We start from the raw sequence: 21,458 nt of genomic DNA on the forward strand, positions 1-21,458 counted from the left end.
TTTATTTATTTTGAGAGAAAGAGAGGGAGAGTCTGTGTGTGTAAGGGGGGGTAGGGGGGGCAGAGAGAGAGGGAGAGAGAAAAATCCCAAGCAGGCTCCCTGTGTGGGGCTCAAACTCACGAATCCGTGAGATCATGACCTGAGCCAAAATCAAGAGTCCGACGCTTAATGGACTGAGCCACCCAGTCACCCTGATGGATTTCCTTTTCATTGACTCATAAGTTTGTTATTCTGGCTCCCTCTTTCTAACTAAGTCAGAGAACCTTCTTCCCGAAATCATTTTCTTTTGGCCTAAATGATATACCTCTTTGTGAATGTCCTTCTAGAGAGATGGTGAACTTCTGTTTGTCTGAAAAGATCTTTATTTTATCCTCATTTTTCAAAGAAATTTTTTTTCTGGCTATATAATTCTAGGTAGACAGTTTTTGCCTCTAGGCACTTTTCTGGGTAATTTATTTGGATGTCTGTCTTTGCTTCTGTTTTTGGTTGTTGTTGTTGTTGCTTAAATTTTTAACTTTTTTTTTTATTTCAATGGCTGTCCTTTTTAATTTCTGGAGTTCAGAATTTTGGTTAGAATTATAGAGCTTGGTGGAGATGAAATTCAGTTCTGGGGCTTTTGGACTCTTAAAACGTATACAAACAAACCGTAGTGGTACATGGTTTTTATTCTCATATATGCGGGGTAACTTGAATGGTTTAGGAAATCAAGCAGGACAACACTAACCGTCAGACCCTTAGAGCACTGTGTCTTAGCTGGAAACCTGCAGCTTTTCGAGCATGAATGAAGAGGAAAGCTACATGAACTCTTCCACCCCCCCTTCCACCCCACCCCCCGTGCTGCTTTTGAGGGTGACGGTCTCCTCCTACCCACCTCCAAGCCTCTGAATATGCTACTTTGGTTTTGTGGCATGCCTTTCCCACCTCACCTTCCTTTTCCTTCTAAAACTTGTTCACGATAATTCCTCTAGAAAGCCTTTATCTACCCAGACACCTACTTTGTTGTTTTGTGTTCGCTTGTACAGCTTCTCTGTGCTGCTGAATTTCTCTAGAATCACTGACATGGAATGACCTCAGCAGTCATTTGGTATAGGGGTTGCAAGTTCCTTCCTTCTCCTCTGCCCCTTCCCTTCCCTTCCCTTCCCTTCCCTTCCCTTCCCTTCCCTTCCCTTTCTTTCTTTCTTTCTTTCTTTCTTTCTTTCTTTCTTTCTTTCTTTCTTTCTTTCTCTTTCTTTCTTTCTTTCTTTCTTTCTCTTTCTTTCTTTCTTTCTTTCTTTTTCTTTCTTTCTTTCTTTCTTTCTTTCTTTCTTTCTTTCTTTCTTTCTCTTTCTTTCTTTCTTTCTTTCTTTCTTTCTTTCTTTCTTGTTTGCTTTCTCTTTTCTTTCTCTCTTCTTTTTCTTTCATTTTCTTTCTTCTTTATTTCTCTCATGCTGTTAAAAGATTAGCTACTATCTTTGAAAAATCCTGAAATTTCACAAAATGGTAATGATTCCTGCCTTTGTTTGTACTCGTGGAAGTTCTTGAAGCCGTGGGCTTATGTTTCTTTGTGGCAATAATTGGCTTTGGTGTGCACCAGCTGCCCTCTTTAGCTGAAAAACTGCTCGTCTTCCAGGTTGCTACCTTCCCTATAGCTCCCTGTACCTTACACACCTGGCCTATTTTGCTCTCTTGTCTCGTCTGCCTGGTCTCTGTGGGGTACGGTAGCTTTCCCTGTGTGAAGCAGGAAGCTCAGGGTCAGAAGGGCTAAGGATCCTCTACAAGACCTTGCAGCAAGCTTCAGTCAGAAGAGTGTCTCGTGCAAGGCAGGCGCTCAAATTGTTTGTATTAATGTATTGGCTGGAAAATACAGAGTTCTTGTGTGAGTGCACTTCGTAGAGTCAAGCCCCTGACACAGTGTGATGTTGGGCAAGTTACTAAGACTCTGCCTCAGTCTTCTTATCTGTGGGTTAAGATTATAACATTGTCCACCGGGAACTTTGTTGTAAGAATAGAAGTAGATGCGATAATTGTTGTCAAACACTTAAAACAATATCCAGCACATAGTGAGTTTCCGGTCAATAGCCCTTATATTTTTGTAGGATGCTGAAGAATGACTTCTTTCGATGGTTGATTCATTTGTTGAGCTGGTAAATCTGTATTGAATGCCTGCTGTGAGCCAGGCGTTTTTCTGAAGTTTTGAAGTACAGCGATAAATACAGCAGAGATGCTCCCTTATCTTGTGGAGCTCATATTCAAGCGGGAACAACAAGCGAATACATGAGAAAAAAGTTTCTAGGTTATGACAGAAGCTCTGGAGAAAGCGAATAGAGTGATATCACTGAGAGTCGCTGGGGATCTAGCCTATGTAGGTAGGCAGGACAGCCTTCTTGCAGCGGCCTTTGCCCCTAAGATCCAGTGATCCAGAGAAAGCCACTTGTGTAGTAGGCTCATGGCATGGCATTCAACATGGAAAAGCAAGGGCTCCAGTCCTGAGGTGGAAGAACATAGCTTGCTTGGGGTGGAAGGAAGGCCCCTGTACCTGTGTTGTAGCTGAAGATTGGGTTGGTGGCTGGAGGTGTCAGAGAAGTAGGAAGTGACCAATTTGCAGGGCCTTGTAGGCCACAGAAGGATGTTTGGTTTTTATCCTAACGATGGCAAACAACCTCAGCCCATCTCTTTTTGCTGTGTGACTCCAAGTTATGCTTATACACGCAAAAGTTCGAGAAACAGTCATGTGTAATACATTTGGCAGATTTCCCTCGTAGTTGGAACTGTACTCCCTGGAGAGAAATGGAAGCCTTCCATGGGCACCCAGGGGATGCTGTCAGCCACCCAGGGTGGCAGCTCACCAGGGCTGGGCACTAGTGCCAGGGTGAGAATTCTGTGCATGTGCGAAGAAAGCCCTCTCTGCCTGTAGCACATCTTCAGTGTTGATGGCAGATCGATGTAACAGTGATACGCAATAAAACTCTTTTTAATCAGGAATCTGAAAGGAGAAGCTAATAGCTTAGCTTGTTCAGAATAAATATACTTTATTAAAACAAAACAAAACAAAAAAAACCCAAGAAAGCTAAGCAGTAGAAGGGACTTGGGGAGCATCAGTTACTGCCCCGATCTTTGCACATGAGGAAGCTGGCATCCTGAGATAGTAAATGGCTTTCCTGGGGCCACACAACGGGCGACAATTATCAGGTTCAGAATTCGGGCTTCTCCACTTTGAGGCCTGTATATTACATAGTACGTTCTGTCTTGATGGAGATACCTCCCAGAGGTTTGCTCCTTCAGTAACTCCTGTGCATTTAAAAAATTATTTTGGAGGAGAAGTGTTCATTATTATTTAAAAATAATTAAAAAAAAGGGGGGGGTGCTAGGTGGTTCATTCGATTGAGCGTCCGACTTTGGCTCAGGTCACGATCTCACAGTTGATGAGTTCGAGCCCCGCATCAGGCTCTGTGCTGACAGCTCAGAGCCTGGAGCCTGCTTTGGATTGTGTGTCTCCCTCTTTCTCTGCCCCTCCCCTACTCATGCTCTGTCTGTCTCTCAAAAATAAATAAACATTACATTTTTTTAAAATTATCACTATTTAAATTTTCATGTTTTTTCATTCTCTAGGAAAGATAATTACTTAATAGGAAATGGCACACTTATCCATGTAATATTTGAGTTAAAACACCTTATTGTTAGCTAAGCACTCTATAATGGGACATGATATTTTTGTAATGCTAAAATATGTAAAATATTTTGCACCGAATCTAGGATAAACAAAACATTTCAGTGTATGTGTTGAAGTAATGGGTAAATGTATCTTTCACAACAGTATTTCCGGTTCATATTTTACAACATCACATTTGATATATTGATCTACCCTCATTTTAAAGGTGTTTTCCCCTACCTCTAGATTCTATGTCTGCCTTGCTGTTTTTAAGTTTAAGGAAGTGGTGGTTTTAGAAGCTACATCTTAGTTATGTGTAAAAAATATTTTTGTATTGCAGTGTCCCAGGACCTTTTGCTGACAATTCCAGTTTCCAGACGGAACATTTGGGCAATGGTGAAGGCTTCCAGCCCTTCTCTGATTTGCTGCCAACCATGAACGGGTGGATGTGATGCTTGCTGGCCGAAAGGGTAAGTGAACTTTTATGATTATTTGTGTGAAAATTCACAAGACAAAAAAGTGGCCGCAGGGGTCACACACAGTGCAGGAAATTGATAGAAGTCCTAAGTTCATCATAACAATTGCATACTGAGGGTGAGAGATTCTCATTTTGAAAGAAGGGAGCAACTCTGATATTTTTTTCTGCTGTAACCCTCTTGAATAACCCCTGCAGTGATCTGAGGATTTATCAAAGTCATAACAGGACACAGGAGAACTTATTTGTGTGTGTGTGTGTGTGTGTGTGTGTGTGTGTGTGTGTGTGTGTGTGTTCATACTGTGAAGGGTGGGCTATCTAAATTATGAACCACATGCATAATTAAAAGAATAATTACTTTTTTGGTCCTATCATAACTCAGCAAAAAAAGGAGCCACCGTGGTATAAAAGTATAATGACCTCATCTTGGGTTTTAGAGGAAATTTAAGGCTGATTTGTTCATTAGGAAGGTCTCATCCCAAGCTTTCCACATGCTAAGGGCTCTTAAGAAAGATACTGGACTCTCAAAGATATTCAGAAAGATGAGCATTTTTTTCAATCATTGTTCACCTCACTAAGATACTAATTGTAGTTTTTAAGGGAGGTCAGAAGAGACATGATGATCGTTTCCTCTTATATGTTTTTTCTGTATTTGATGGACTGTACCATGTTCCTGAGCAACCAGTGGCTCTTTTATAGTAACGAAGGAACAATTGTGACTTGCCTTTACAGAGAAAATAATTGGTTGAGGCCAGGTGTTGTGGATAAAAACTGACATCATTCACTGGTAGCTTTGTCATAGGAAGAGGTCACCTTTATGGGGAACCATCTCATCTCAAGTTTTGTATTCAGTGATTTAGTGATAAGAGCCATTGGTGTAAACTCCATCTTGTTTGTCTTAGTGTGACTGTGTTTGAAACAGGTTCTTTTTAGTGGAGGGAAGTGTAGTGAAGGAGAAAGAGAATTTTATTGGAAATTGGGAGACCTAATAGATATCTGATATGGGACAGGTTAGTCTCTATTGTGACTTTCTATATTTACTTACTTACTTACTTACTTATTTATTTTTAAGTTTATTTATTTAGTTTTGAGAGGGGGGAGAGGCAAAGAGAAAGGAATCGCAAGCAATTCCCATGATCAGTGCATAGCCTGAAGTGGGGCTCGATTCCACAAACATGAGACCATGACCTGAACCTAAATCAAGAGTTATACGCTTACCTGATTGAGCCACCCAGGTACCCCTGATTTTCTACATTTAAAATAAAGCACACAGGTTAGAGCATCCTATTTGGCAGTGCTACCAAGGCCTTAGAAGATGTCAATTTAAATGCCCTCATTTAACATTAATTTTTAATGCTTGTTTATTTTTGAGAGAGAGAGAGAGCACGAGGAGGGGAGGGGCAGAGACAGAGGGAGACACAGAATCCAAAGCAGGCTGCAGGCTCCAAGCTGTCAGCACAGAGCCCGACGTGGAGCTCAAACTCAGGAACTGTGAGATCATGACCTGAGCCAAAGTCACATGTTCAACCGACTGAGCCACCCAGGTGCCCCAAAAAGCCCTCATTTTATAGATGGAATAGCTGAAGCCCTTAGAGTCTAATTGAGCTGTCTAAATCCCTGGGCTTGGTCAGAACTGGAGCCTACTTCCTTTTGTCCTCAACGATTTTTGTCCTCAGTGATTTTTTTCTTGTCTATCTCTGGTATAGAGGTTGAGACATCTAGCCAGTTGAGTAAAATTTCTCTGACAAGTGTCTCCTTAAGACATTGTTATACATTTAGTTATTTGGGACAGATAGTAAAAGATTTTACAGTTAGAGATCAATGTGACCTCCTTCTCAGTTCACCTATTAAAAAAAAAAAAAAGCCCTAATGAAGTAACTAAGGCAATTATTATTGACCAGGTGATCCTCAAAGAGCCTGGGAGCTCTAAAATTCACTTCCACGTAGGCTAGTTTGGTACTGTATTCTTCTGGAGTTTCAGATTGAGGAAAAACAGTCTTTTACCTTCCTGACATTCCTTCTTTAATTGGCAAGAAATAAGGCTAACTGTAAATGGGAACACATAAGGCAAGAGTGTCCACAGTGAGGAGAAATGGTTAGTGGAGTCATGGAATTTAGAGCAGATAAAGGTCCTCCATCATCTTCCTGGGTGGTCTTGGGGAAGTCCTTTGATTTCTCACCTATGAAGTTCCTCTGAGGGCTTTCCACTGCTAAATAGCTATGATAGACTTCTGTGGATGGTCTGCAGACTAGTGAGCAGATAGCATGCATTATGAAAAATTGTATCTTTTAGGATCCAGGTAGAGTTGAGACCAAAGCCGGGGTCTGTCTCATACACACATGAGAATTCATAGAAGTGGTTGGAATTCTGAAGGCACTGAAATAGTAACAAAGTCAGGTTTGAGAATACCTGTCATCTCTGTCGTCAGTATTGGGAAAGTGACTCAATCTCACTATCATAAAATTGATGTATGAAATTAAACAAAACCACATGAATGGATTAAAGACTGGGTTCATTTTATTGATTAATTTCATTGGGTGAGGCCTGCTATTTGAAAAATCATTCTGAAGAACTATAATGAAAATGATCTCTCTTCTGAATTGATAAAATTGAATACCAGTTTTTTTTTTTTTATTAAGGAAGTGCTTTATATTTATCAGATTGTGATAAAGTGCCCTTCACTATGTTTTTAGTAGAAAATAGAAGTACCTGAAATCTGATGAGCTGGGGCATGTGTTCCGATTTTCTGTCCTTCTATTCTTTGTCAAAGCCCACCTCCAAGGTTTTCCAAAAGACTAATTCTTTTCCTCCATGATGCAGTAACCTGGCTTTGCAGGCACTCTGTATCTGATAGTCCTTTCACTGTCAAAAATGTATCCACTGTCCTGTGGCTTTTTAGGACATTACAATTTATTGAGTAACCAAAAGAAGCACAATTCATTGTTAACTGCTCATAATTTGGAGTCTTTAGGCTCAAAATAAACTCCAGTTCTGAGTGCAGTGTTTCATGGTAAATGTCCTCATGGTAGAACAGGGTCACAGTCACAGGCATAGGCAGCCAGAACAACAAATTGTTACTCACATGCAAGGCAGTGAAACCATCTGAGAAAAGGTTTGTGCAAAGAGATCATTACAGCAAATGTTTAAGGTAACAAAATGGGCAGTGTACTCATGTTATGCCGGTGATAACCATGCCTGCATAATACATTACCTTAGGTGCAAGATAGAGAAAAGGAAGGCTGAGTGCTTGAGGTCTCTCTTTGTGATGTAGTTCTTTAATGCCACCATTCACCAGCAGGGAACGAGTTGGCTCCTGTTTCTCTGGCGTGAAGCTGAAGTTGATATGGATACCTATCTGATGCACATCACGAGACTCCACGAGTGAAGAGTGGCTCAGTCTGCTGCATATTTAATAGGCAGTTAGCCACAGTGTTATTAATAAATGTGATAATAACAGTCTGGATTTGCATAGAGTTTTCCTGAGAAGAGTTGAGTAGAGGTGGTGAATTGCTGGCTTGTTATTCAGCCTGTGCCTTGGCATTGCCCACTCTCTAGTAGTAAATTGTGTTTTGCTGGGGGATCTGGTGTAAGAATGTAGCACCAGGTGACATTGTTCTGTCGCCAATTGTTTTTCCTTACTTGCCTACAGTTGCTTATTTGATCTCTCTCATAATGACATTCCTAGTTATAAGCTATTTGGATGAAGGAAAAACACGGGAAATAATTCTTCTCACTTAAGACTTGAGAATGGGCTATGTTTTGGCTGGGAGTTCCTTGCTTTTGTATAAAACTTGAGAATGTGTATTTTTTTCATCGGTTTTGGGGTGCGGTGGTGGTGGTGGTGCAGCTTCCAGGAAGAGGTGGGGGCAGGTAGCAGGTGTTTTGGGACAGGAAAGCTGTCTGATGGGCTCCCCTTCTGAGCCGCGTTGTGCTGGAACCTGTCAGTGGGCAAAGCCACTTTGTTGTGTTTAAACTTCCAGGCCCTGAAATTTTGAGTTTGAAAAGTAATTTTAGCAATTTAATAAACTACATAATATGTTTTATAAGCTGGAGCGAATGATCTTAAGTATTTTGGTCTCTTTCATAACACAATGAACCTAATATTGGTAAAAATACAGATCTTCACTCACGACATAAAGAGTGGCTAGATTTAATAAGCAGTTATGAGTGCTGGCAGCTGCCTATCAGATTGTATAACTTGGGCTCCAGCATGCGAAGACAGTGTCAACTTACATTTTATCTCCGAAGTATTTTCGAGGTGTTTATTTTGCCTTTCTCTCCAGTCGCTAACCTAATAGAGGTAATGTAATTGGCTGAATATTTTCCACACAGCTAATTGGCTAGGGGCCAAGGTGGAAACCATTGTCTGGCTTGATGAAGATCAGAAATTAACATGACATTTACGTGGAGGTAATGGAATATATTAGTAGTGTAGTCATTCAGGATGGTGAGAGCGAGAGTGTCCATCCTTTCCCTGCCCATAAGCAGCACAACGAGTTCTGAGGATGATGAAGGAACGTCCAGTCCCCATCCCACCCCCATCTCTCCGTACTTCACAGCAGTGGCCAGCCAACACCTGTGTCAAATTTACTTTTCAGTTTTTCAGACAGAACTGTAAGACAAACTAATGAATTATTCCCTTTGTCAATTAAAAAAGAAAATCCACTACTATTGTAAGATGAAATTCCAATTAGAAGGTTGCATTTAATTCAGAAGCTATAACATTGTTTTAATGAATTCTGTTGGAGGTGACAGTTTATGTGAGATAAATTTATATGGTGTAGGTAGATATAAATTCATTGGATAATGTTAAACATGTTACTTCATATATATTAGCTGTGAAATTTATTTCTTCTCTAGTTATGTCCCCAAGGAGGTAGAGTCAGAGGGAAAAAACATATCTTCAAAGAAAGGGTCCTTTCTGTCCTTTCAGATCCTTGCTCGAAAACAGCCTTTTCTCACTATTATTAAAAAAAAATCTGTTAAATTTCTGCATTAACTGAATTTATGATTCTTAGTGTATGCTATTTATAAAATTGAATATAGGTTTTATGATATAGGAAATTAGTCTAGGAATGAGAATATGATCCAATTTTGTAATAAAGGTAATCTGCATTTATATTGCAGAGATTTTCCATTCCTCTCTAAGCCCCTTATGGGATTATACACACATTTTTCTGGACATACAAATTCACTGTAGAGTAAACTTTTAATGGATTGGGCAGGCTTTTGTTCACATGACATCTACACAAAAGCATCAAACCCTTGCCTAAATCAAAGGTGGTGAACATTCTTGACACATTTTGGATCTTACATTTCCCCTACCGCTGCCCCTTCCTGTGTTCTTGACAGACATCACTAATTGATCACATTCTCCCTTCTGATGAGTGCTGATTAGACCTCAGAGTTTCTCCACCTGAATTCCTAGAGGCAAGCTTATACATTGACCACTGGCATGAGTATCAGCAAAATAATGTCAATCCGGTGGCTTTTGACCAGTCTTTATGGTTTTCCTTTGTTTACCCAGTACTTACTCTAATATCTGGCATCCAGCGGTTAAACACTGTATGCTTGTTATATTAATGAGAAAATCTCACACACCACAGTTTTAGCAGTTATCTGGTTGTGTAACAGTTGGGCTTTTGGCACGTGTCTGCCACAACTGTGTGATGTGAAGTATTTGTTTTTCTACCTTTCATCTGGTTTTGTTGTTAACTATGTGAAACATTATAGTTTTGTAGTTTTTTTTTTTTTTTTTTCATTCTTGAGCTTTGGAAAAGATAAAAAAGAGACCATTCTCACCCTCTTGTTACCTGTGCATCAACTGAGGCTCAAACCTAGAAGGAAGTGGTGGGGTAAGAATGAAACCCAGACTCTCACTCTCCAAGTGCAGTTTCTTTCTCAAAGGGAGGAGCACACACATGTACCAGGTGCTGACCGGTGCAGGGCAAGTGCCTTGCAGTTTCCTTTTGCATATTAATCTTGGTTTTTATCAATACCCTGAAGCAGGCTGTACCAGGGAGGAAGGCATTCAACTATTATATTTCAAATGATATCTTCTGTGATGTAAAATTCTAGGAACTAAAATTACACTGCGTGTTGTTTTTCAACAATAATCTATTTTCTGTTAACTTGGTTCAAGTAACGCACAGAGACTGAAAGAAGGAAATTTCCACTTAGTCTCTATGCAGTGCGGGCTGCTGAGGTGCCCTGTTGAGAATTGCCATCGTTTTAATTCCTTCTTAAAGAAAAATGAGCAATTAGTGCATTTAACCACCATTTAGTTAATGTACATTTTAATTTCATCGCAGCATATTGTTTGATTATTTGTGTGGTCTTGGTCCTAGTAAGCAGAGTTCTGGAAAGTGATTGTAGATGAACATGTGAGTTGTTAACCTCTTGTCGCGTGTTGATGGGGGAGTACGGTCGGCCTTAATCAAGGATGACAACATCAGTGGGGCCCATCCTGGTCTGTTCTGATGGCGATGCTTGGATTTTCGGTGCACACTGTTCCGTGCATCCCCGACCACTTGATTGGAATAGGTCCTGAGACGAAATCTCGTTCATGCCTCTTTGTGTTCCGCGAGATTTATTAATGTTCGCGACAAAGAATTACAGCAGCCATTCATGGGGCGTTAGTTGTTCTAGCGTGGTTTGGATATTGCATGAGTTACTTCGTTCAAACAGCATCACCATCTTCTGGATGTTACCATTTTCGGTTTTCTTGTTGAGAAGACAGAAACCCTGTGCCTAGGTCGGTCACCTGCTCCGGATCACAGAGCAAGTTTTGTAAGTGAGGTTTACCTTAAGTTGTGCCACTTCCCAAGCCTGTGTCTTCACCACAAGGGCCTGCTGCCTCTTCATCTCTGAATAGATTCTGTGGTTCCTCAAGGCCCTTTTATTTGATTCAGGCAGGGAAGATTTTGTGGCTTGTAGTTGTCTTTGTGGAAGAAATTGGAATCCAACTCATTTAAAACTGCAGCTTAATATACAAACAGGATTTTTATAGAACCAGTGATATAAAAGGAAATAGCTTCTTCCAAATTTTTTTTTTTTTCAGAAATATTCCTTACCTACTGGCCTTTTCCTCAGTCTAAAATCTCCCAGAATCATGCGGGTAGGCTCAGTGTTGTGTGCCTCCTTGAGTTCTCTCCTAAGTAAAGATGCTCCTGGTAGTGGCAGCTCGTGGGGTCCCTTATGTTGGAGGAAGTGAGTTTTTTCCCTTGATTCGATATGAACAGGCTACATAGGAGCAGCAGTCCAGTTCCTCCTGAGAATGGGTGCGGGAAGGCAGAACCTTGGCTGCTGGAATTTTGTGCCCAGGGCGAGAGCCAGGCATTGGAAAGGTCAAGTGTTGCTGCCTTGACAGGTTACTTAGGCCCTTTGTCTGTGGCCTACAGGGATGCCTGCCCTTCCAGGATGGACATGCCGGCTAGATGGCCAGCACGCTAGCTCCCAGGATGCTCTGTGGACTTGTTTTTTTTTTCACGGCACCTGCATTCAGTTATTATTGAAAGGATTCCTCTCTCCATACTTTTTAAGAGGCGCCCACTGGATTGTGTAGGGTGAAATGGCTTGTCATTTGTGATTTCCTTCACAAGTCTTCAGGAGTGAACAAATGGTGCAGCATCTTGATATTCTGGAATCTGGGTGATGGCTATCTGGGGCTCATTATGCTCTTTCCTCTACTTCTTTATGTATCTGAGCACTCTTATAATAAAAGCAGTTGTGTGTGGGTGGGGGTGAGGGGTTTGTCTGGCTCCTTACCTAGTCTGTCACTGGGTAGAACCAGGTCTCTGTCCCACTGTGCTCCACCCCACCTCGCCCAGCTCTCAGCTGCTGGTGTCATTTAATTGATACGGAGTCTTGGGGCAAGGAGATGCTAACCTAATCAGCCAAGAGTAAAGTAATTTTCTGGACAGTATAGATAAAATGACTTTACCTGACATATTTCTCTCTCATTCTCCCGTGGTCGGCGTTTGGAGGGGAGGAGATGGAACTTGAACTCAGGGCCCATCAGACTTTATTCTCCTTCACCTCTGAGTCCTTGGGGCCATGGTTTTCACAGTGCGGTCCCTCAGGATGCCTGGGAAATGTGTTTAATACAGATTTCCACAACCTCGTATGGGTTAAGGGGAGCATGGTGTCTGAAGTAATGGTAGATAGCCCCAGGTCTCACTCATTCTATGGCTGTGGCCAGGTCATGTATCCTCCTCAAACCTCAGTTTCCTCATCTGTCAAATGGGGGCAATGGTAGCATCTACCCTGTCGGCTGTAAAGTCCTTAATACAGTGCTTGGCCCCTTGCAAGCACTAGAAGTAGGTTACTTGGAACCCGTATTTTAACCTTTTTGAGACATTTGCAAATACACTGGTGTAACTGGGAATGTTAAGGATGTAGAAATTAATGCTCCAGGGGGCACTGTGTGGTGGGTATAATTTGAACCCTCTACGTCCTAGATGTGTTTTTTTGTAATTATTAAAAACATTTTAAAAATCAGTGTTAGAATTTTTTACATAGATGTTGGAGAAAGAAGTCTGTCACCAAAGTGTATAAGAGTTGACAAGTGTAAATATGCAGTTAGACAGTTTCAAAAAACGTGTATTATTTACTGATCAATGTAGTGTCTCCTTCGGAGCCATTACACTCAGCATTTCCTGTCAATCTCGCCACGCTGGTATAATCAGACTATGGATATGCATATTAAAGTACAAGAAAGTTATTGTGTATGTGTGGTGGCAGCTTTTTAATTGTTAATAATGTTGTAGCTTTAAAAAGGTATCGGGATCGTTTACTGTTAGGATGGTTAATAGCCCTCAGAATTGCATGAGAAATCAGGCGGCGGGAACACGTGTTACCGATCGGCTGGTGTCTGTGCCTCCAGCCAGTGCTGCAGGTACCAACGGAAGGTTTTATCTGATCTGGGTGCTGAACACTTGGAGATTCCTTATGCTTTTCTTTTTATTCCTGCTTTTTTTTTGGTGGGGGGAGGGGGACTTGTACTCATGTAAGTGTGTGATGGCAAAAGGCTGGCATAACATCTTTGTCCCTATCAGGGATCAGCAAACTTTTTCTGATCACGGTAGTAAATATTTTAGCCTTTGGGCACCGCAGTCTGTTACCGCTACTGTCGTGCGAAAGCAGCCGCAGACGACCCGCGAATGGGTGGGCATGGCTGTGTTTCCAATAAAATTTATTGACAGACAGTGCAGTTTGAGTTTTGTAGAATTTCCACTCGACACGAAGTAGTAGCATTAATTTTTTCCCAACCCTGCAAGAATGGCGAAACTGTTCTTAGCTCATGGGCGGCAGGTTCAGTTTGGCCCCAGGGCCTGTGGTTTGCCGAGCCCTAGTCTGAAGAAGATAGAGCGCGAAGCCATGCTGGGGATTCACTTCTTTGTTCTTGTTCTCTGACACTTGAGCTCTTCACTTTCTGATGAGATAATAATGTCTTCATTTTTGTACCCATCTCATCTGGAGAGAAGCCCTTCTATGTGATTGGATTATTTATTGATTGAGGGTGAGAGGTCTGTGTGTGGGGGTCTCCCTCCTCCTTCCTGTATTTAAAAGAAGAGAAATATAAACTGGAAGTAAAAGTGAGGCCACGGGTAAAAGATGAAGTGAAAGGGAAGACGGGTCAAGGAAGAAAAGTAGACCTTGAAAGTGACGTGACCTCCATGTCTCTTCAGTGCCAAGCACTTTCTGAGGTGGGTCATAGATCCCCCAGCAGAATTGAAGAGGAGACGCACGTGAACATTCTCGAGAATCTGAGAGTTAGGTAGGACTTTTAATATGTATTACACGTTCAGTACGTAGCCAGAACTCTTACTCGTGCGTCAGGTCTGGGGTATCCGCAAATACTCCTTCAATGCAACATTTAATAAAATTGAGACATTTAAGGAAAAATACGAAAATTATTACACAGGTGGTTCTTGGGGATGGCAGAACTCTGAGAGGTGCTATTGAATGATTAAAGTAGGACATTTTCTTCTAAATGTCCCTGACTTTGCAATGAGGGAAATGGAGACCAGGGCACATAGAACGTGTGTCTTTTGATTTTCTGTAAAGAAATCTCTAGAGGACAAGAATGATAAAAACAAAACAAAACAAACAAACAAAAACAACGAGTGAAAGCATCCGGGAAGGAAGACGTCTTAAATAAGGGTTCTCGCTCCATTTTGTGTCGAAGATTTTAATCTTTTATCTTGTAAAACAGGTGCATGAGGGATGTCGGGACAGGGGTGAACGTGGACAGGAGTGAACTTGGGGAGTGGAGCATTTTAATCAAATGCAGGCCAGGTTATAACACAGCATTGAGTAAGGGAAAAAAAATGTACCATCAGGGAAGAGAAATGAAAAGGAAGTTTTTCAGGAAAAGCACAGGAGAATAATCTAGAGCAATATTTTGTTATCATGTGTCATGATAAAATTGGCTGGGATGTGAAGGAAAGAAGTTTCTGATTTTCAGCATGCCATAATTTATTAACCAAGGTATTGTTATTGCAGCTGGGGAATAAATATCTAGAAAAGATGAACCCTTAAGAAGCAAATATGTCTTTACAGAAATGTCCATTGTAATAGAAAATGTAGGAAGTGGCAGAGAGAATACAGCAAAGGTTGAATTGTGTTGAAAGCCTTGCAAAGGGTTAGTTTATTTATTTATTTATTTATCTATCTATCTATTTATTTATTTATTTAATGAAAAATAAATGTATCCCATGATCCAGACCAAGACGTAGAACCTTTAATGTGTAATAAATAGCTGAATGTGGTGATTATGAACACAGGATGTTGGCCAGACAACTTGGGTTTGAATCCTGGCTCTGCTACCTACTCACAGTAGAATCTTGGGTAAGTTACACTGTTCTGTACCTCAGTTTCCTCACCTTTAAAACGTGAATGAGAATAGCACTGAACTGGAGCTACATAACAAAGTACGCATTACAAAAGAGTTGGCACATAAGTAAACTTTCAGTAAATGATGTAGGTAGCTATTAGCCATAAACTAGGCCCTAAATTAAAAACAGAAGGTGCTTTTGGATTACTATAGCAATCTGCTATTATGTTTCTGTAGTTTCCCAGGATACATATTTTATGCATTTTTGTATGTGTACCTCTGTGTCCTAGTGATATACATCATATATGTTCAAAGACTCGTAGACATTTAAAAAAATTTGTTTTAAATGTTGTATTTATTTTTGAGTGTGGGAGTGCGAGCGGGGGAGGGACAGAGAGAGAGGGGAACAGAAGATCCGAAGCAGGCTCTGGGCTTACAGCAGCGAGCCTGATGCGGGGCTCGAACTCACAAGCTGTGAGATCGTGGCCTGAGCCAATGTCGGGTGCTCAGCCGACAAAGCCACCCAGGCACCCGAAAGACTCCTAGATACTTAGTGTGCAAAGCAATACTGAAGCCAATTGCTGTCCCCATGCGTCTTGTGCCTCAATCTTTGAGGCTGTGTTGCTGCTACACGAACATCCAGACTATCTGAGTAACTCTGGGACGCTCAACTTAACATCCTTCGGGAAGCTCATTTTATCTTTGACCAATCCTTAGGGCTAGGAAGTTCCTTCTTAAATTGCACTAAAATCTGCGGCCCACAGGCTTGCCACTTAAATGTTTGCTTTGGTACCTTGAGATTCTACAAAACCCATCTCTTTTTTTTTTTTTTTAGAATTTTAAAAATGTTTTATTTATTTTTGAGAGAGAGCGAGCGTGTGTGCGCAGAGGAGAAGCAGAGAGAGAGGGAGACAAAGAATCTGAAAACAGGCTCCAGGCTCTGAGCTGTCAGCACAGAGCCCGATGCGGGGCTGGAACCCATGAACCGTGAGGTCCTGACCTGAGCAGAAGTCGGATGCTCAACTGACTGAGCCGCCCAGGTGACCCAGAGTCCATCTCTTCTGCATGAAAACCCATTAAGTTATTTTCAGATGGGTCCGGGGTCCTTCTTGAGTCTTCTCCAGGCTCAGGACCCTTTTTGCTTCTTCAGGTGTTACCTCTCCTGTTTGCTTTTAGGTATCCTGTGACCAGCTTGGTTGTTTCTCAGAACACCTATAGTCACAGGGGCATGGTTTTTTTTTTTTTTCTATGTGTCTACATTTACATATAATTCACTTAAAGTTGCCTCTTTTTTTTTTTTTTTTTTTTGACAAAACTGTCTTTATCATTTAGAAAGGGAACATTTTTGACTTTTCTTAACCCACTTCTTAAATTCCAAATTTGGGAAGCTGGCACGTGAGGAAACCGTTGCTACAGAATGGTAAATCTTCCCCTGAACTCAGCGTGCTGGAACAGGCTTCGTTTCGTTCCAAGCCAAGTAGCCGTACGGAAGTAACAGTGACACCTGTGGTTCTTGGCCCCTGCCGTAGCACCCTGCTGTGTGTGACTGCCATGTGTCACATAGGCTCCCTCAGTCCTCTCGAGTATTGAAGCCTCGGGGTTGTGAGTCTGATACAGTTGGTATTCATATATTCAGGTGACAGAGGCAGTGCTAGGGTCAAATTGGAGACTCTGGTAAGAAACCCAAGAGGAGGGTTTTTTGTGAAGATGATGGGACTGGTGCGTCCATACATCCTTCATCCACGTGAAGGGTTCTGCATGCTACTCAAGAAATCGTGTAGTTTCTGGCCTCTTTAGCTTTGCCCCTTGTTTTATTTATTTTATTTTATTTTATTTTTTTTCTTTGCCCCTTGTTTTAATGCACAAAAATGATTCAAGTCACGTAAGAATTATCCCCCTTTTTTTTTGGGGGGGGGGGGCCAGTCCGCTTTTATCCCACTGAAAGAATTGAGTAATTCTTTCTTTCTTTCTTTAAGTCTATTTATTTTTGACAGAGACAGAATGCGAGCACGAGCTGGGGAGGGGCAGAGAGAGAGAGAGGGAGACACAGAATCCGAAGCAGGCTCCAGGTTCCGAGCTGTCAGCACAGAGGCGGATGCGGGGCTCGAACTCACGAACCGTGAGATCATGACCTGGGCCGAAGTCGGACGCTTAAACCGACGGAGCCACCCAGGCGACCCCTTGAGTAATTCTTTTTAAAGATACTGTTCTTCTCGCTGGGCTGGAGCCTCCCGCCCCCACACAGTGGGGACGCTCTACTTGATTCTCTTTCAGCTTTCCCCAAGTGACTTCCTCCCCCCCTGCTTCACCAAGACTCCCAGCGAGGAAGCCAATCGCAGTGTTACCGACAGTAGAAAGATTTCAGAATGCCTTCACGGGCCTGGGTAACTTGGGGGATGGCTGGGTGCCTTCTAGGAGACTTAACACATTTCCCGAACATGGAGCCTCACCATGGCAACAGCCATGTCACATGACACATTGGTGACACGTGTAAGGTGCTGCCACAACTCATCCCAGGTTGCATGTCTGTGATTCATTGTTTCCACTGACACCGTGACTGCAACTCGCAGTTGGAAGGTTGTCTGGTGTTCAGTGCCATTAACGCACACTGACTCCCATGGCACACGGAGGGCTCAGGGGAGGGAAGCATAAATAAATAAGTATGAGCTGTAAACATTGCCTTCATTAGCTCTACTGAGAAATACGTGTTCATCAGTCAACCTCCTTGCCACTCACATCCTTCTTTTTTAAAGCATATTTTGTTGGTAACACCTTGCGCGCTCAAAGATTTTATTTTTAATCATATTATACCCATTTCCACTTGGCACACTTCACCAGAGAGAGTTCACGGTGGCCCCTTTTTCGTATTTATTTATATTCTTCTCATGTAGCAGATTTATTGACGAAGGCATGATTCTGGGAATATTTTTTTTTTCCCTCATTGTGCAACTTATTGAATACTCTACATAAATCACTTGGTAGTATTTCGGGCCCATTGCTCGTGTGGAGGGGCCTGAAGGTTGGATGATACCAGAAGACTTTTCTAGAGGTCCAAGATGAGTGGTATTTTAACATATTTTAATTTCTGAGTGATTCAGTGAGTGATTAAAAAAGTAGATGTGGAATCTGGAAGACACTAAAGAGATGTCAGGGACAGACGGATTTTGATTTGTAGCCTAATGAAATGTTTTGCCAACTTTTAAAGATTTTTTTGAGAGTAGAACTTTAATCATTTGCTTGTGTTTCTGGCATGGTAAGGTTATTCCTGTTTCTGTTACATGATGAATCCAAAGTGAAAATGGGATAATTTTTAATTAGCAAAATTATAAAACCATTTGCAGCCAAATGTTTCTTGTCTTGTATAAACTGTGAGGTTTCACATTTTACTTTAATCATTTTAGGAAATTTCATTCTGAAGATCTATTTCAGTTGGTATTTTATGTATGGGTACAAACCCTCAATATTAGAAATTACCTTGTAATATTCTTTTCCCGATATTCTTGTCACTTGAATAATCTGACAGGGTTTCGGTCATGTTTATTGCTTGTATCTATTTTGGAGGTGTCATGGTTACCTGAGTTGGATGTAGCACTAATATGCAAATCAGTATGATGAATGCAAGGCTGAATGTTACAAGAGAAATGGTGTTAGTGGGTTAGAAATGTTTCTTTAATTTTATCTTGGGTGATCTTGTATGTTTCAGAATTGCTTTTGCTGAGGTTACCTATGTAATTATTTGAAGCAAAATATTAGTTGACTTTGTGCTTTAAATATGTGAATGGAGCGTTATTTTAAAATCTCTTTTATGAAGGAAACGAGAATAATGCGCCAAGTCATGGCAGCCACACCGTTCCCGGACTTTGCGTTTTAGGGTGCTTTGATCCGATGCTTTGCTGTCGATTCCGAGGGTCTTACGTTTTTGGGGGCTCATTAGAAATATACCTGAGAATAAGAATTCTTCGGAGATAAGGGATTGAGTGTTCAGAACTTGAGGATCTGGGTAGATTGGGCGGTTGCAGCTCCTTGAACTTCTATCTATACCTGCTTGTTGGTTGGCCTGGAGGTGGGCAGCTGGGGCCTCTGCCATTTTCTGCTGTTGCTGTGGGATCCTCTAGAGGGTGCTGTGTCTCACCTCACCGTGCGCCCATTGCCGTGGGACGGAAAGATGGTGGAGACTAGCCAGGGGAAGCTATACCTGCAGCACCAGCTCGAGGCCCTCATCTTTAGCCATTTGTCTTTGACACATCACAGGTGTCGCTTACCAAGAAGCAGGAGGGAAAATGAGATAAGTGTCAATAAATTTCCTTCAGACTGAGTAATTCCTTAATGAAACAGATTCTTCAAGCAAGAGATTTCCTGGGGAATATTGCAGGCCTAATAATTCATTGGGCAGCTGTGAATCAGCCTGAAGGACAGGAACCTTACATTAAAAAACAAAACAAAACAAAACAAACCCTCGATTAATGGTGTTATTTTCATCCCGAAATTAAGGAGTCGTTTGAAGTTTTTGGAGGTGAAAGACATGTACGTTCTATAGGAATTACTGAGAACTCCCATCTAGATCTGGTAAAGACCTTCCATTTAGAAGTAAACAGTCAACCCAAACAATAATGGTAATTTTCTACAATAGAATCAGGTACGAGTTTCTTTAGGAAATCTCTTTTCTAGGGACATGGCAATATGACCTTGGAGAATTGTACTTTTCAGTACCCAGTGCTGGTCTTCTGTGGCTGCTGGTCATGTGGAGCGTGTGTCCGTGGCTAGTCTGAATTGAGATGGGCGAGGTATAAAGGACACACCAGGTTTCAAAGACACTTGGTTACATGTTGAAGCGATAGGATTTTGGATCCATTGGGTTAAATACAATATATCTCTGAAATTAATTTTATATGTTGCTGACCTTTCTAACGTGGCTGTGAGAACATTAAAAATTGCATACGTGGCTCACTTTGTATTTCCACTGGACACCAGTGTTAGAGAACCTACCAGTTCCATATTTCTAAAATCAGGAATCTTTTTATGAAATTCTTTTCCTTGAAAAGGGGATCAAACATTGGTCAAGTTGAAAAACACTTGACTATTTTATCAAAAAAAAAAAAAAATTAGGGGCGCCTGGGTGGCTCAGTCGGTTAAGTGTCTGACTTCAGCTCAGGTCGTGATCTCCCGGTTCGTGAGTTCGAGCCCCAAGTTGGGCTCTGTGCCGAAAGCTTGGAGCCTAGAGCCTGCTTTGTATTCTTGTCTGTCTGTCTGTCTGTCTCTCTCTGTTCCTCCTCACCCCCTTCTCCCCTCCACCCCTGCTCTTTTGTCTCTCTCAAAAATAAACAAACTTTAAATTTTTAAAAGTAATAAATGGGGTGTCTGGCTGGCTCAGTTCATTCAGCGTCCGACTTTGGCTTAGGTCGTGGTCTCACACGGTTCATGGGTTGAAGCCCTGCGTTGGACTTTCTCCTGTCATTGCAGACCCACTTCGGATCTTCTGTCTCCCTCTTTCTCTGCTCCTCCCCCACGTGTGTGTGGCCTTGCTCTCTCTTACTCTCACAAAAATAAACATTAAAAATTAGAATGTTCTTCAAATTCACTTCATTTAGTGTAAATGTACCCCAGCAATAAATAACCCCTCATGGATTATAATCTGAGAGAAAACCACTTGAAGTCACTTATAGCCTGTGAATACCACACTGACACATCCAGTTAAAGAAGTCAGTTAATGAACTAGTGACGTTTGCATTGAATGCTAGCAGGTAATCTGTTTTTTTTAACTGTCCTCTGTTTTGTCGTGTAGACCTGTCCATCTCAAATGGTCACATGTCCATATATAAGCCCAAATATGAGAGAACTCAGAATCTCATTAAATCGCAAAATAATTTACTGTAGCATACCTCCACGAAGAGGCACTTTTTCTTTGAAGATTGCAGTGGGAAAAGGCATCATTTTTGCATTTTAAATGGCCACATTTAGGCTGACATAAAACATAAGATTTTCGGGGCGCCTGGGTGGCGCAGTCGGTTAAGCGTCCGACTTCAGCCAGGTCACGATCTCGCGGTCCGGGAGTTCGAGCCCCGCGTCAGGCTCTGGGCTGATGGCTCAGAGCCTGGAGCCTGTTTCCGATTCTGTGTCTCCCTCTCTCTCTGCCCCTCCCCCGTTCATGCTCTGTCTCTCTCTGTCCCAAAAATAAATAAATGTTGAAAAAAAAAAAAACAAAAAAAAAAAACATAAGATTTTCAATATTTACTATGACATTCCTGCTTACTTAGGTCCTCTCTGATTAGTGTTTCCAGACTCTTCCTGCCTCATGAGTGGATATATACTTTCTTCCCCTTCCCCCCACCTCATTGCCATTAAGGTCTTTTTTTTTTTTTTCTCTCTCTTTTTTTTTAAGGAAACTCTGTACCCAACATGGGGCTCAAAATCATGATCCTGAGATCAACAGTTAGATGCTCTTCTGACTGACTCAGCCAGGTGCCCCGCCATTAAGGTGTATTTTGTTAGAAATGTTTGAGACCAGACTTAGTTTCTA

At 41.6% G+C, this 21,458-nt stretch overlaps 2 protein-coding genes across 2 annotated transcripts in view; both read left to right on the top strand.

Annotated features, from left to right (window-relative positions):
- The window catches only part of EIF4E3 (eukaryotic translation initiation factor 4E family member 3), a 227,380-nt gene extending 223,282 nt beyond the window's left edge, over positions 1 to 4,098 (top strand). Inside the window, exon 8 of the mRNA XM_086697604.1 lies at positions 3,969 to 4,098. The gene's annotated coding sequence lies outside the window, so the exon portion shown is untranslated. The remainder of the gene's footprint in view (positions 1 to 3,968) is intronic.
- The window catches only part of FOXP1 (forkhead box P1), a 512,855-nt gene continuing 495,424 nt past the window's right edge, over positions 4,028 to 21,458 (top strand). The window contains exon 1 of the mRNA XM_086697593.1: positions 4,028 to 4,098. The gene's annotated coding sequence lies outside the window, so the exon portion shown is untranslated. The remainder of the gene's footprint in view (positions 4,099 to 21,458) is intronic.

The sequence above is a fragment of the Puma concolor genome, chromosome A2, assembly GCF_028749965.1.
Source record: "Puma concolor isolate L17-30 chromosome A2, mPumCon1.1.hap2, whole genome shotgun sequence".
Classification (NCBI taxonomy): domain Eukaryota; kingdom Metazoa; phylum Chordata; class Mammalia; order Carnivora; family Felidae; genus Puma; species Puma concolor.